The sequence below is a fragment of the Ursus arctos genome, unplaced genomic scaffold, assembly GCF_023065955.2.
Source record: "Ursus arctos isolate Adak ecotype North America unplaced genomic scaffold, UrsArc2.0 scaffold_8, whole genome shotgun sequence".
NCBI classification, from domain to species: domain Eukaryota; kingdom Metazoa; phylum Chordata; class Mammalia; order Carnivora; family Ursidae; genus Ursus; species Ursus arctos.
The window spans coordinates 29,845,621-29,859,750 of record NW_026623100.1 but is presented as its reverse complement, the minus strand read 5'-3'; the positions used below and the strand labels follow the sequence as shown (position 1 = coordinate 29,859,750).

The 14,130-nt window shown below is 39.2% G+C and overlaps 1 long non-coding RNA gene across 6 annotated transcripts in view; it reads left to right on the top strand.

Annotated features, from left to right (window-relative positions):
* LOC130543190 (uncharacterized) overlaps positions 1-14,130 on the top strand; it is a 153,394-nt gene that overhangs the window by 121,101 nt on the left and 18,163 nt on the right. For 3 of the 6 annotated variants that reach the window (XR_008958341.1, XR_008958338.1, XR_008958339.1), the window contains one exon: positions 3,366-8,893. This is a non-coding gene — a long non-coding RNA (uncharacterized LOC130543190). Of the gene's footprint in view, positions 1-3,362; positions 12,706-14,130 lie in introns of those variants that run through there. The other 3 variants (XR_008958342.1, XR_008958343.1, XR_008958340.1) reach the window with 3 other exon arrangements.

The window sequence follows — 14,130 nt, the reverse complement described above, 5'->3', positions numbered from 1 at the left end:
TGTTATCCTGTGAAAATTTTGGATTTCAGATATGCTTTGAGATAAACCCATCTTGTTTCTTTCTAGTCCAAGTTCTGCATTTCATTTTTCTTGTTTATCTTTTGCTCTCCTGGCAGTGATGTTCTTCTTTCTCCCTTCAAAATGAACCAGTTACAATTTTCCACTTGAAAATAAATTTCATCATACTTTATTCCCTGTTTTTCAGGTCATTTGTTTTTCTAAGTGACTCAGATCTAGCCAAGAATTTTGTTAGGAGCTCCCAAGTATGACACATTGTAATTCTCCTTGAAGGTGAAAAGTATAGGAGCAAGTTTAGCCTTCGGCCTGATGCTTTTACCTGGAATCCTAAAAACTGAACATATCATGTAATTTTGACTGACTTTTTCCCCCCACCAAAAAGTTATCCAGAGACTTCATATTGCAACTACTACCATAACCTCTGTGCCATAAAGACTCATAAAAGCAATAAATGCAAGTGAAAATTACTTGTTATTTAAATATTTCAGTTGACAGTCTTGCTTTGCATTATTGCTTTATAAGTCAATAATAAGTCTTTAAAAGACATCTTATAACTAAGGAAGTGTGAAAATGTCAATTTGATCAAAACATCAAATTATAACCAGGATGAGATTATATGATATTTTTGTAGAGTGCTTCTGTGAATATTAACAGAATTATATTATATTAACTGGGCCTCCATATTTAGGCAGTCTTCCTAGTTCAATAGACTGAGCACTAGATTGGCAAAAATGTACTCCTAAATTCTAATTTCAGTTCTACTTCTTATTGGCCATGTGGGATAAGTAAGCCATTTTTTGTTTCTTTGCATTTGGCCTTGTAATATATAAAAGCAGGAGAAGAGTAAGGCATGGTCAGTTGAGTCTTTAATATTTAATTTGAGGAATTCTTGGGTCCAGGGCCAGTTTTTATTTTCTAATCAAGTGCTCATAGAGCAGTGGAAGGGAGCTTCTCCTCCTTGCTCCCTGGCCTCCCTTTGGCCTCACCCTGCATACCCCAAGCTCTCCCAAATAAGGGCTTTGGTGGCCCCATAAAACAATTGTGACCATCCTTGAAGCAAGGGTATGAATAACTCAAATATATTCTGTTATTCTTTCACATTTATTCAGATAGCTTTCAGCCTTCTTTTCTAAAGTTGGGTTACTCAATCGTATAAATGACTTCAGAAAATAATAAAGATAAGAATGCCACAAAAAAATGATCAAGTTAAGAAGTAAGATTCTTTGACCCAGAGAATGGGAAATTTATCTGGGGTGAGGATGAGCTTATTGCTATCAACTTCAACTGTTTGAAAGTTATTTCATAGAGTATAATGACTTTGTTGCTTATCCTCACAAAGATTAAGGCAACAAGAAAGTATTATCCAGCCATAAAAAAGAATGAGACCTTGCCATGTGCAACAACATGGATGGACCTAGAGGGTATTATACTAAGTGAAATAAGTCAGAGAAAGACAAATGCCATATGATTTCATTTACATGTGGAATCTACAGAACAAAACAAATGAACAAAAAAGACAGAAACAGACTCCTAAATACAGAAAACAGACTGGTGTTTGCCAGGGGAAGGTATGGGGAGATGGGCAAAATGAGTGAATGGGAGGTACAGGCTTCCAGTTATGGGATGAGTAAGTCACAAAGATGAAGAGTACAGCATAGGGAATTGCAATGGTATTTCAGTAGCATTATATGGTGACAGATGGTAACCACACTTGTGGTAGGCAGAACATAACTTATAGAATTGTCAAATCACTGTATTGTACACCTGAAACTAATGTAACATTGTGTGTCAACAATACTTCAATTTAAGGGAAAGAAAGGGAAAAAAAGACAAGAAAGTAATCATGAAGGAATTAAATTACATACAGGTAGAGAGGTCTATTGCGGCTCTCCTAGACTCAGAAAAGTAAACTCTCCCTTCACAGTTCATCACATTCATCAGCTTCCCAGAGTTCTAAATGCCTCCTGAAGGAACTTTGTAGCTTCCCTTAGTGTCTTGTTTTCAGTCTCTTTTAATTCTTGCACCAAGAACATATCATCGCTGAATAGAAGCCCCTCTGTGCAGGTAGGCTTCTTCTCTCTTTCCTCTGGGAAGGGAGGACAAATGATCACCACCCCATGTGACATCCCACAAATACTCAATTCCTATACCACTGTCTTATTTTTTTTCTTATTTTTTCTCACTCGGTTTATCTTCCAAAGAATTAATTATTGTTGTTACCCCTTTGACTTTATGATGAATGGCAATTCTGACACACTCTGACCCCAAGAAGTAGACAATTCTTGTCTTTATCTTTGCACTGAGAATTGAAATGCAATGGAATATATGAACAGAAATTGGTCATTTTTCTTTTGCAGATTGCCAATTGCAAGATTTATTTTCATAAAAAGCAGCATATCAATTTTCTATTGAAATACCCTTTTGTAAAGCATGAGAAAATTTAATCTTGTGCCCTGTAGCTGTCAGAGAGATGAATGACTCTTCTATTGCAAAACGGCTGCCAACAAACATGAGGACCAGGTATTATTTCTCTCCTTGGTGAACCGTCAGGCTTCTCTTTATGAATCTGACACATTACAGGTGGCTGAAGTGCTTCTCATTGTCAGGACTTGGTGCAAACAGTTGTTTCTCTACCTATGGCATATAGTCCTAGGATTGAAGGGCATTCTGAGTTGCAATGTACTTAATGCAGAGAACTGAATAGTGTGTTTTACGTTTAGTTTAAAATTATTTTTATTAAGATGAAATTCACATAACATTAGCCATTTTAAAGTGAACAATTCATTGGCATTTAGTACAGTCACAATATTGTACAACTACCAGCTGTATCAAGTTCCAAAATATTTTTATTACTCCATAAAGAAATCCCATACCTAACTACCTATAGATTTTGGCAACAAGCAATCTACTTTCTGACTCTAAAAATTCACCTATTCTGGATATGTCATATAAATGGACTTCTATACTACGTGACCTTCTGTACCTGGCTTCTTTCATTTAACACAACGTTTTCAAGGTTCATCCACATTGTACCATGTATCAGTACTTCATTCCTTTTTTATGACTGAATATTTTATGTGTTTACCACAATTTGTTTACCAATTCATCCATTGATGGATTGTTTCTACCTTTTGGCTATTGTGAATACTGCTACTATGAACATTCATGTACACGAATTTGCTTGGGTACCTGTTTTCAATGCATCTGGATATATACCCTAGGAGTGGAATAGCCGGGTCATACGTAATTCTGTGTTTAACCTTTTGAGGAACTGCCAAACAGTTTTCCTGTGTTTATTTCTGAAAGAGAAAACCCACAGCATTAACAAAATGAACTTGTCTTAGCAGGGAGAGCACAGCCCTCTGAACCTCTGAGAATCCTCTGAAGAATCAAAGGGCACATCATCATTGGCAGTGAAGGTGTGTGCTAGCTGACTGACCTTTGTGCCTGGACAGACGGACCCAAGATACACTCCAAACAGCAGTAAGCACAATCTGCATAAAATATCAGAGAAAGGTATCTTAAATCAGCCCCCAAATGCAGGTAAGTTTTTACCAGTTTCTCTGAGATGCTTCAATCACTGCAGACCTGTTGCCCTTTGACCATGTTGCCACTATAATAAACTTCAAACCCAATTAAAAGTATTGCTTTAAATGAATAAGCCAATTCTGATGAGGTTTATTCCAACAAAAATCTGAAAACCAGTCTCAGGTTGCCAGAAGTCAGGTTTGTGCCTGTTCCTTCCTGTCAGCATAAGGATTCACACGTTGAATGTTTGACTAATTTTAGCATATTAATTACTATTTGATTATCACTTAGGAAGACATCTGTCTGTTTTTCCAAAAACTTACGCTGTTGTGGGCAAATTGGCATTAAAGACTAATCTAATTTGCCTATTTCAGAAATAGACTGGCCTTTTAAAAGTCCATGCCTACTTTCAGTTTTCTGAATGTCCCGTAGACATTTCCCTTTGTGACATTGGTATTGGAGGTACAGTGAAGCACCGAACGATAACAGCCCACACCCATCCTGCAGTGCCAGTGAAGGCAACATTAGGATGTCTAACCTCATGACATCGACACAGTTTTCCATCCCTGTAACCCTATGTGTAATCAAGCCGTGCTGGTCACGGTGTGCAATGGAATTACAAGCGTTACAGAATTAAGATGGAATAAATTAGAAACAAAACCACTACTCTTTCCTGGAGGTTTTATTCAAGTTAGTATAGTTGAAATAATGTGCACCCAGAAAATGAGCTCATCCATCATGGACCTTGCCGTGTTGTAATTCAGAATTTCTTCTTGGAGTTATGAAGCTATTACAGTCTGAGTGGCATTGTTGCCAGAGAATGAATCCTCAGAAAACCCTGGGCAGCCCGAGTCAGAGAAACTGCTCCTTGGCTGCTAACCCACTGTTGTCTGTAATAGTTCAGCCTGATCCCTGACATTACGCAGCCTGAGTCACATGCTCTTGGAGATTACTTCAACTTTAAGTAAAAAGGTCAAAAGGGGACAGGGAAGCAGAGTAGCTTGGGGTTCCACAGATACACTCTGGTCAGATGACAAAGGAACAGATTAGGGAGAACAGGCCACGTGGGGTGTCCTTCCCTCAGCCAGAAAAAGCCCTCCTTGAGGAAGGCTCACGATTTCCTGAGAAGAGAGTAATGACTATGCCTGTGAAGAAACAAAATGTCCCTACAGTGGGATTTTTGAATCCAGTCATACATAATTGGCAGTAGCCAGGAGAGAGCCTGACACTTTAGGCTTCAATAATATGCAGAATTTGGCTCACCGAAGAATTTATGTTAAAATTTTAGGCTAGTTAGACCCCCAAAGTTTGATTAACATTTTCCAAGATTAGGAGAAATCATTGTTTGTATGAGAGTCAATTTCTCAATTTCTCAGTCATTTCTCAGCAATTTATCTTCTTGAGCTATTACAAAATTCTTAATATATTAATCTACTTGATTTTTGTTTTAAATCTCGAGAAATGCATTTGATCCTAGGTAATAACTCACAGCAATATTTTTGGATGATGCCTCGGTGCGCTGCTTAGTAAACTGAGTCCAGGCTCCACATTATATTAGAGATCATCAGGTGATGTCCTTTCAGCTGGCACATAGGACCCTTCCTTCTTGCCAAGGCAAGTTCTTGGTAAACGTGCAAGTCTCATATGACTAATGAGAATTGGTTTGGCCCCTAGTGAGATCTGAAGTCCATTAAACCAAAATAAGAATCAGGGTGTCACATCTACCTTGTGAAAGCTCCAAGAACTATTCCTTTCTCCAGTACAGAGAAAATGAATTGATGTGTTCCTAGCTTCCCAGTGAATGACTACAGTGGAAAGTATCCTCCCATTTTATACCAACATTATGACAGCATTCTATCCTACCAGCCCATGTGCTAGAAAGTCACCTGTCTCTGAAACTTTGTTTGTACCCCTTTTATATAAAACTCCAAAACAGAGCTTTCCCATGTATCTCCTCTGGCTTTCTCAACACTGCTTTGACCTTCAGGAAAGTTCAGGTGTCATAAGCTCAGCTATCCTCACTGTTGCCCCCCTCTCACCTTCAGGGAAGAGAAAATCTCTCACTTTGGGCCAAAGGTAGCATCTTGATAATGCTTCCTACTTTTTGGTGGGGCTAGAATGCAGATACAATGCCCTTCCAGGCTAGGGGTTCCTTACCCCAGGCCCTCAAATCCTGGTTATTTCTGTCTCTGAGCTGCTGTTGTCTGTTGCCATTCCGATAAGCACAGAAGCTTGATGTCGCTGCTACCCAGGGGAAAGCTCACAGCCACCATGAACCTGTTCAAAGCCTCTCCATATCTCAAAGTTCAGGACCAAATGGATCTGTAGTCCAGAGAGAAGCATTTTCTAAAAGACAAAACCTACCTCAACCCAACCATTGAGCCCAACAGGTACCCTTGGACCCAATAATTCAAAGTGCTATACTATTGGCCTATTTCACAAAGTCAGGGGTAGTCTCTTGTACTATTTCTTAGGTACAGGGATCGCTAAGTGCATTCATGCAGCAGTCGGGATTCAGCCTGGGTCTGGAAATGGATGATGTACTCCATGAAGTTAATTGAGGGAGGTTAGTAAAGCACCACTCACAAGGGCTGAGCAGGGTTTACAGAAATCAGCAGGGGTTAATGCAGTGTCTGGGGTTAACAACAATGAGGAGCTGTTGCTGCCCATAAATTTGAGGTGAGAAAGGGAGAATGTGTTTCCTAGAACCCAGAAAGAATATGGAGAGAGCTGCTGAACCAGAGTGGTAGGCCTGAACACGCTGGTAGAGAGGAAACAAGGAAGATGGGTGATAAATAGCCTAACCTCACTCTTCTCCATCTTCCATCTCCTGCCACGATGCTTCTCAGCACCACCTCACTCATTAAAGCCAGTCCTAGCCAAAAAGCAAGGAAGTTTGTTGCTGCAGTCCATAAAGGTCAGCCTCCCAGCACTACAGAAGGGCAGAGAAGGACAAAAATCAGACCTGAAGGGACAAAAGAAGGTATCTAGCAAAACTAGCTATTGTAAAGTGCTTTGGTTTTTTTCTCTAAATTCATTTCTTAAAAGTTTCAAGACGTGTTCTAACATCAGGGTAAGGATTCTATCAATAGATTCACCTGATGTGTCTCTTTGACTCCTCTCTTCATTCACCATGTCAGTGTGGTTGACTCACTTGATTTTTCCTTGGAAATATCTCTTGCGTCTGACCACTTTGATTCCCACTTCCGCCCCACTAGTTCCCTTGGCCTGTATGAATACAGTAGCTCTAACACAACATATCCTACCTTGGCCTCACAGAGCAATTAATGCAATCTCCTTAGGGCATAATATCACACCCCTGCTCAGGGCTTCCCATTATTACAATCCATCTGTCCTTCCTAACTGATTTTCAAGGCCTTCTATAATATGAGCCCAGCTAACTGTGTTTCATCAATTCTGAGACATATTTTTTTAAAGATTTTATTTATCGATTTGTCAGAGAGAGTGAGGAAGAGAGAGAGCGCGCGTGCACGCACAAGCAGGGGGAGTGGCAGGCAGAGGGAGAAGCAGACTCCCCACTGAGCAAGGAGCCTGATGTGGGACTTGATCCCAGGAACCTTGGGATCATGATCTGAGCTGAATGCAGATGCTTAAGTGACTGAGCCACCCAGGTGTCCCTCTAAAACATATTTTTAAAATATAGTAATACATTCTGAAATCAGAGTGCATCTTATGATTGATCGCAATCTTGGCATCTTGGATTCAATGAAACATGGTTCTTTTCTCAGTTCTTGGCCTGTTACAGGATACCTCTGTTCTAGAAAACAGGACCTCCCCCTTTGCTGTGCTATGACTCATTCTTTCACAACTCCAAACTTTTGTTCAGACATTTCCCTCCATCAGGGCATCCCTCTCCCCTGCCTCCTTTCCTATATGGGCCCATCTTTGAGGCCCAGCTCAAAGGCTGCCTCTTCAAAGAATGCTTTGTTTACTACCTCAGCTGGAAACAACCTTCCCTTTGAATCCCTTCAGTTCTTTCTTTGTAACTCCGGCAATTCTTATCACATGGTTCCTTTTAGTTTATATACTTGGGTACATATTTGGTCTGTACACAGGACTCCTTGAGTCCTGCAAATTGCTTGAGAAGGCAGCTAAAATTGTGACATTCTGTGAAAGAACGTAAGTTTGCTTCACTAATGCAATCCAGGACATTAGAACAGTTTCTTTAAAATCTCCACAGTACTACTGTTCCAGAACTCATTAAGAGCCCTGCTTTGAACCTCCCTCTACAGATAATATATCATCAGTGAGCCAGAGAGAGGTCTAAGACTATGGATCAGCAACGCATACTGGGAGACACCCAGTGGGATGGGGAGCTGCTAGGAGCGGCTGCTCTACTGGCAGGACTCCCTGGCCCTGTTCCTGGCAGTAGCCATTGGAAAGGTCAAGCTCTGAAAAACCATGTTGCTTGGAGATTGCCAGCCTTCTCCACTCTCTATCCTCACAACAGCCATGATGTGAATCCATGATGGGGCTGGATGGAAGAGTCTTGGTTTTTCAATTTACCCTTCCCTTGGGAAATCCAGACTGGACTGGATGTCCAAGAACTCTGGGTTACCTCAACAGGCACCTACAGGGAGACAATGAAGTAACCTAGCCATGTCAGAGGGTGTAGCCTGGGCAAGAGGGCTACATGTTCACACCATCATCTGCAGGAGATTCTTCTCCATCACAGCTAATTTTGAACTCTCCCAAGTTCTTTAAATAAATCTTTTCTGCAATACATTCACAAGCCTCTCTCTGCAAACTTTCATGGCCAGAAGAAGATAAAAATCTGCTCAAATGCCCTCTTGCTATTGACATGCCATTCTGTGGCTAAATTTAAAATGACTTGTGAAATTTCCTGCTGATTTCTGCTTCCTAAGGCTATCCCATTTTCTAAAAGGCCTCCCATTAATCAAACTTTCGAACTACCATCTGAGGGGGCTTGGTTTGAGAAGCTTGAGGCTTCTGCCAGCTTCCACATTCTAACATCTGCTCAGTGCTCTACACAGCTCACTTCCCCTGCACTGGGTGTCTGCATTAATGAGCACAAAGCTCATTGTTCTCTGAGGCAAAATGGTTGTCGTGTTCCTTGAAAGCTTTCCATAGGACATTACTGCTTTCCATGGTTTCACACCAGAAGGCCTTGCATAAAGATCATGATTGTTGAGCTGATTTCACCAAAACAAACCATTTTAAGAATTTTTTTACTTATTAAAAAAGTCATAAGTTTACTACAGAAAACGTAGATGGTATAGTATATTATAAAAAAGGAGATAAGAATTGCTTAAACTCTGACCTGTCATTGTTAACACTATGGCATATATACTTATAATAATTTTTCCTTTATAGGCATACAATTTTTTAAAAAAATATTTGATATAGAATTGGAATCACACTTCGCAAACTCTTTTTTTTTTTTTAAGCTTGTTTTTCTTCCTAATGATAAATGATTAACATTTTCCTTTGTCATTATGTAACAGTTAACAGTGTGGACTCTGGAGCCAGCCTGTCCAGATTTGAATCCTGGCTCTGTCACTTACTGTGTGACCCTTGGACATGTCGTTTAAATGAAACACGTACTTTGGTGTCCTCATTTGTAAATGGGAATGATAATAGTTACTTCACAGTTGTTGTGAATATTTAAGTGAGTCAGCATTTGCCAAGAACTTAGAACACTGTCTTAGGGCTTTATAGTACTAGCCACCACTACTATGACTATTCCTACATTTTGTTCCACAACATCATTTTATTTTTTTATAATAATTTTTTATTATGTTATGTTAGTCACCATACAGTATATCCTTAGCTTTTGATGTAGTGTTCCATGATTCGGTATTTGCGTATAACACCCAGTGCACCATGCGATATGTGCCCTCCTTAATACCCATCACCGGCCTATCCCAGTCCCCCACCCCCTTCCCCTCTGAAGCCCTCAGTTTGTTTCCCAGACTCTATGGTCTCTTGTGGTTCATTCCCCCTTCTGTTTACCCCCCCCCTTCATTCTTCCCTTCCTTCTCCTACCAATCTTCCTGCTATTTCTTATATCCACAACATCATTTTAAAGACTAGATAGGATTACATTTTTTTGGGACATAGCATAATGTATTTATTCAAGGTCCCACTGTTGGATAATTAGAATGTTCTACTTTTTTGGTATTATGAGCAATAGTGCAAACAGACATCCTTCTTCCATTGCATTTGTAACAGGACAGACTATGCACCAAGCAGGGAAGGAAAGGAATATAGTGATGGGAAATGGAAGTACCATGTTTTACCCTCTTTGTTTTGAGCTTGATTGGAGAGGCAGATGACATCAGTACCTCACTTTTCCCTGGAAGGCTGCTGCTTAAAAACTACTCAGACTTTATGGCACCACCCAGGCAAATATCTGATGGTTCTTTCCAGATTGAATCACTAGTAATTCAATCCTCAGATTCTGATCAGAGAAGGATCCTTGGCCAGCCATGTCATATACTTTTAGTTCTTCATGCAACAGCTGTCATAGAATTACTCAGCCCTGTGGGTTCAGTTCCAGGTTAGCCTTGGAGGATACTCCGTGAACTCAGTGAGTCCCTGGAGCCTCCCTCTTTTCTAGTCCGGTGCATATGAAAGTCCTGTTAGAGATGCTCCTGCTCTCTCTTTGAGCTTGATTCCTGTGGCCTTCCTCCCAACACTACTGGGGACAATCAGACCTTTGAGGCCTGATTCCTTGTCCTTAATAATGGGAATGATTATGATGCATTCCGGTAGAATGGGAACAGGACCTCTACAGGTTGAGAGAATTATAGACCTAGAGGTATTACATGGCTTCATAGAACCACTTTATGCAACAAAACTAGCCAGTGCAGATGAACACTGCCAACAGGCAGCCCTTGCTGGGAAGACAGTGACTCGTAAGTTCTCTTTCATGAAGCTGTTCATGGGGAAGCATGTCAAATGCCTATTTCTTACTATCTCTCTGTTAAACGTATCACCAACAAAACTACCTACTTGGCCCTCAGCTTCTCCTAATCAAAAGTTAATAATCTATTATAGTCCAGAAGACTCACAACTTCTGGATTTCTGCCTTTATTATCTCCTGAATTCCCTGGAAAGTTCTGCCCACCTGCTACCTTCAAGGGGCTCTGGATAAATACATTGCCTAGATAATTTACTTAGAGAAACAGGAGAGCTCTCCTATAACCTCAACTATCCAATCAACTGGACATTTAACCTGGTACCAGGGGTCTGTGTTTCTGCCAAGTAGGTAGACACCTTAAAATACAAGGATGAGGCCATTGATACTCAATAGAAATAGTGGCAAAATGGGCAAAATTTGTCTATACTGTTAGAAGTCAGGGAAGTGATTATCCTTAGTAGGGGGAAGGGGTGGAAAGGAGGCTCCTAGGGGGCTGGTAACGTAGTCCAGGTTTTGACCTGGGTGCTGGTTACATGGATATGTTCATTTTATGCAAGTTTAATGAACTATAAACTCAAGATAAGTGTACTTTTTGTATATGTCTTGTACTTCAATAAAACAATTGGGGGATATTGATAAACTGGATTAAATATAGGAATATTCATCTCTGTTATGACTAGTGGCTCTTTCTTATGGCCACCAGATTTAGCAAATAAAAATACAGGATGCCCCATTAAATTTCAATTTCAGATAGACAACAAGTAATTTTTTAGCCCAAGTATGTTTCATTCATTATTTGGGATATGTTTGTACTAAAAAAGTATTCATTGCTTATGTGAAATTCAAATATAACTGATCATCCTGTATTTAATCTGGCAATCCTAATCCTAAACCTTCTGTTTCATCTTCAATTTAATGAGAAAGTGAGAAAAGGATAGATCTTAAATGAAATATATCAAGGATATATAGTCTTAGAAGAAAATATTAAAATGTGTAAATAAAGTATAGGAGACAGAAATGAGAAGATAAGTGCTCTAGTTTTTCGTTTTCTCTATTACTCCTTCTTTTCATACCCCTCTTCTGTTTTCAGTTTCTCTTTCCCACTTTCATGTCAATGAAAAGAGAAATGAGATAAGCCAAAGAAATGAGGTAGTGCCAAAATCTTTTACACTTTCGTTTATTGAGTTTGAATTTGCAACTCTCTTGGTGTTTCTGAAAATTTTAGTCCTGATTTGTCTGTGTTCTTGTTTCTTATTTTTTACTGAACTATTTCCCCTCTTTTTTGACTCTTTTTCAGAACTCTGTAAACTCCGCACAGTTGGAAGTTGAACCCTTCCCAACATAAGCAGTGTTTTTCCTGCCTTTTCTTATCTTTAGGTTTCATAGGCTAAACTCGAAAAAATCTATTTGCTATTGACCTCAGAAAGTTCTTTTTTTCCCTTTTCTTTCTCCAACAATGTTAACTAATATGCAGCCAGTACATTTCAACCATGCTTCTCACACAATTGGTAGTTTTGAACCAAGTTTTCTGAATTCCGTCTCACTTTCTTTTCTATACTTCCCACTCTTAAAGGTGAAGAAATTCCAGTACAAGTTATTTAGCACAACTAGGCTCTGTCAGTAAATGGAATCAAGTCTCAAAGGTTTTGTGCTTTGACACACTTTCAGTACACAGATATGGATGCAATAAAATGAAATTATTTCCTGCTTCCCCCAAAAGCTTCCAAGCCATGATTTTATACGACCAAGAGTGTTACCACTTTATTTAGACTAAAATTCTTAAGTCAAAAATGATTTTAATATCCTTTCATTTAAACAATAAGTACATCTCTGAAAACACTTGAGAGGAGGGGCACCTGGCTGGTGCAGTCACTTAAGCCTCTGACTCTTAGTTTCGAATCAGGTCCTGATCTCAGGGTCTTGAGATCAAGCCCCCACATTGGGCTTCATGCTCAGCACAGAGTCTGCTTGAGTTTCTCTCTCCCTCTCCCTCTCCCTCTGCCCCTGCCCCCCACTTGCTCTTGCATTCTCTCTCTCAAATATAAAAATAAATAAATAAAAATAAAACACTTAAGGGGAGGATTAAAGGGAAGAAGGAAGTTACATCCACATCAAGGAAAGATGATAATGTGTTTCAACAGCCCACACTTGAAACCATTGCGTAAAGGCTTGTCAATTAATCTTTCAAAAGTTGGTTTGTCTTCTGCAATGTTGTCAACTAATGTATATTTCTGATTAAATCACTTCATTAATCATTGATCTAGTCTTTTCTAAGCGACTCCAGGCAACACTTCTCATGTTTTTCACACAGTTGATGCGAGTGACTGGTTATCTTATGGTCATGGAGACTAAAACTTTTAAAAAACATATATATTAATGAATGTGTGTGTGTGTGTGTGTGCGTGTGCATGCATACACATTAATTCTGTGTTAATAAGTGTTACTGTTATCAATTACCTTTGTGGAGAGAGAGGGAGAGAGAGGAGGAGGGCAGAATGATAAAACCTATTATGCGCAGAGAATTAAAAAATACAGAAGGATAAATTAGCATGAAAATATCATAAATGAGGCCAAAATATTAATTTTTATGGAACAGTATTAGCATAGATACATAAATCAACTAGCTCTGAAAAGGTCCATTAATCAATAAATGACTTAAACAATTGCAGGATGTTTAACAACTCTAATAGTGTTTTCAGCTCTAATAGCTCCCCTGCAAAAGCAATGGTGACATTTAGCAGCTAAATAAGCTTCCAGGAATGTGCTGAGTTGTTACCAATTACTTACCAAATACTTGCTTTTTTGTCCCTAACATTCCTATAACATTCAAAAGTCTTCAAAATCTGTCCCTACCTACTGTTCCAACGTTTTCTCCCACAGTCCGTTCCCCTGCCTTGAGTTATTTCTGATTAGGTCTCTTTATTGGTTCCTAGATCAGTGTCTCTGTACCCTGGGGGATGCCAGAATATCACCTTACTCACTTCCTCCCCGCTGTCCCAAATGCCCAGCTCAAAACCCACCATATTCATTAAACTATATCTGCCTTCTCTAGCCCACAGCCATCCTTTCTTTTGCCTGGCTATATTATTAAATTATGGTATATACCACTAATGTGGTATTTTATTACATACTTGCTTATTCCAGCTTCTGTAGTGTTTTCTTAGAGTTATTTAATATGCACGGGCATATGAACATACTTTTATAAACTATAAAACATCATACCAATGTAAATACATTACTGTCTTCATTAACTAGTTTTTAGCCTCCCTGAGATGGGAATTACACATATATTTTCATATGACATCCAGGAAAGCAGAATATACTCCATAGCCCCTCAATAAATAATTTCTGATGAGTAAATGCATGGAAGGCCACCCAAATTGGAGCGAAACTACCGAAGTTTGCTTTTTACCTGTCTGAATTTGAACTATTTAATCTCCGTGCTTCAGTTGCCTTACCTGTACAATGAGGCTAATAATGATATTTACTTCATAGAGTTGCTTTGAGAATTAAATGAATTCATATTTACATGTAAAGTGCCTAAAACAGCTTATCTAGTACCTAGCGAGTACTTAATAAATATCAGCTTTTGAATGAATGAATGAAACCGAGTGTATCGCAATTAAAATCTAGAGAAAACAATAGCTACTTTTTGTTATTCCTGGAACTATGATTATAAA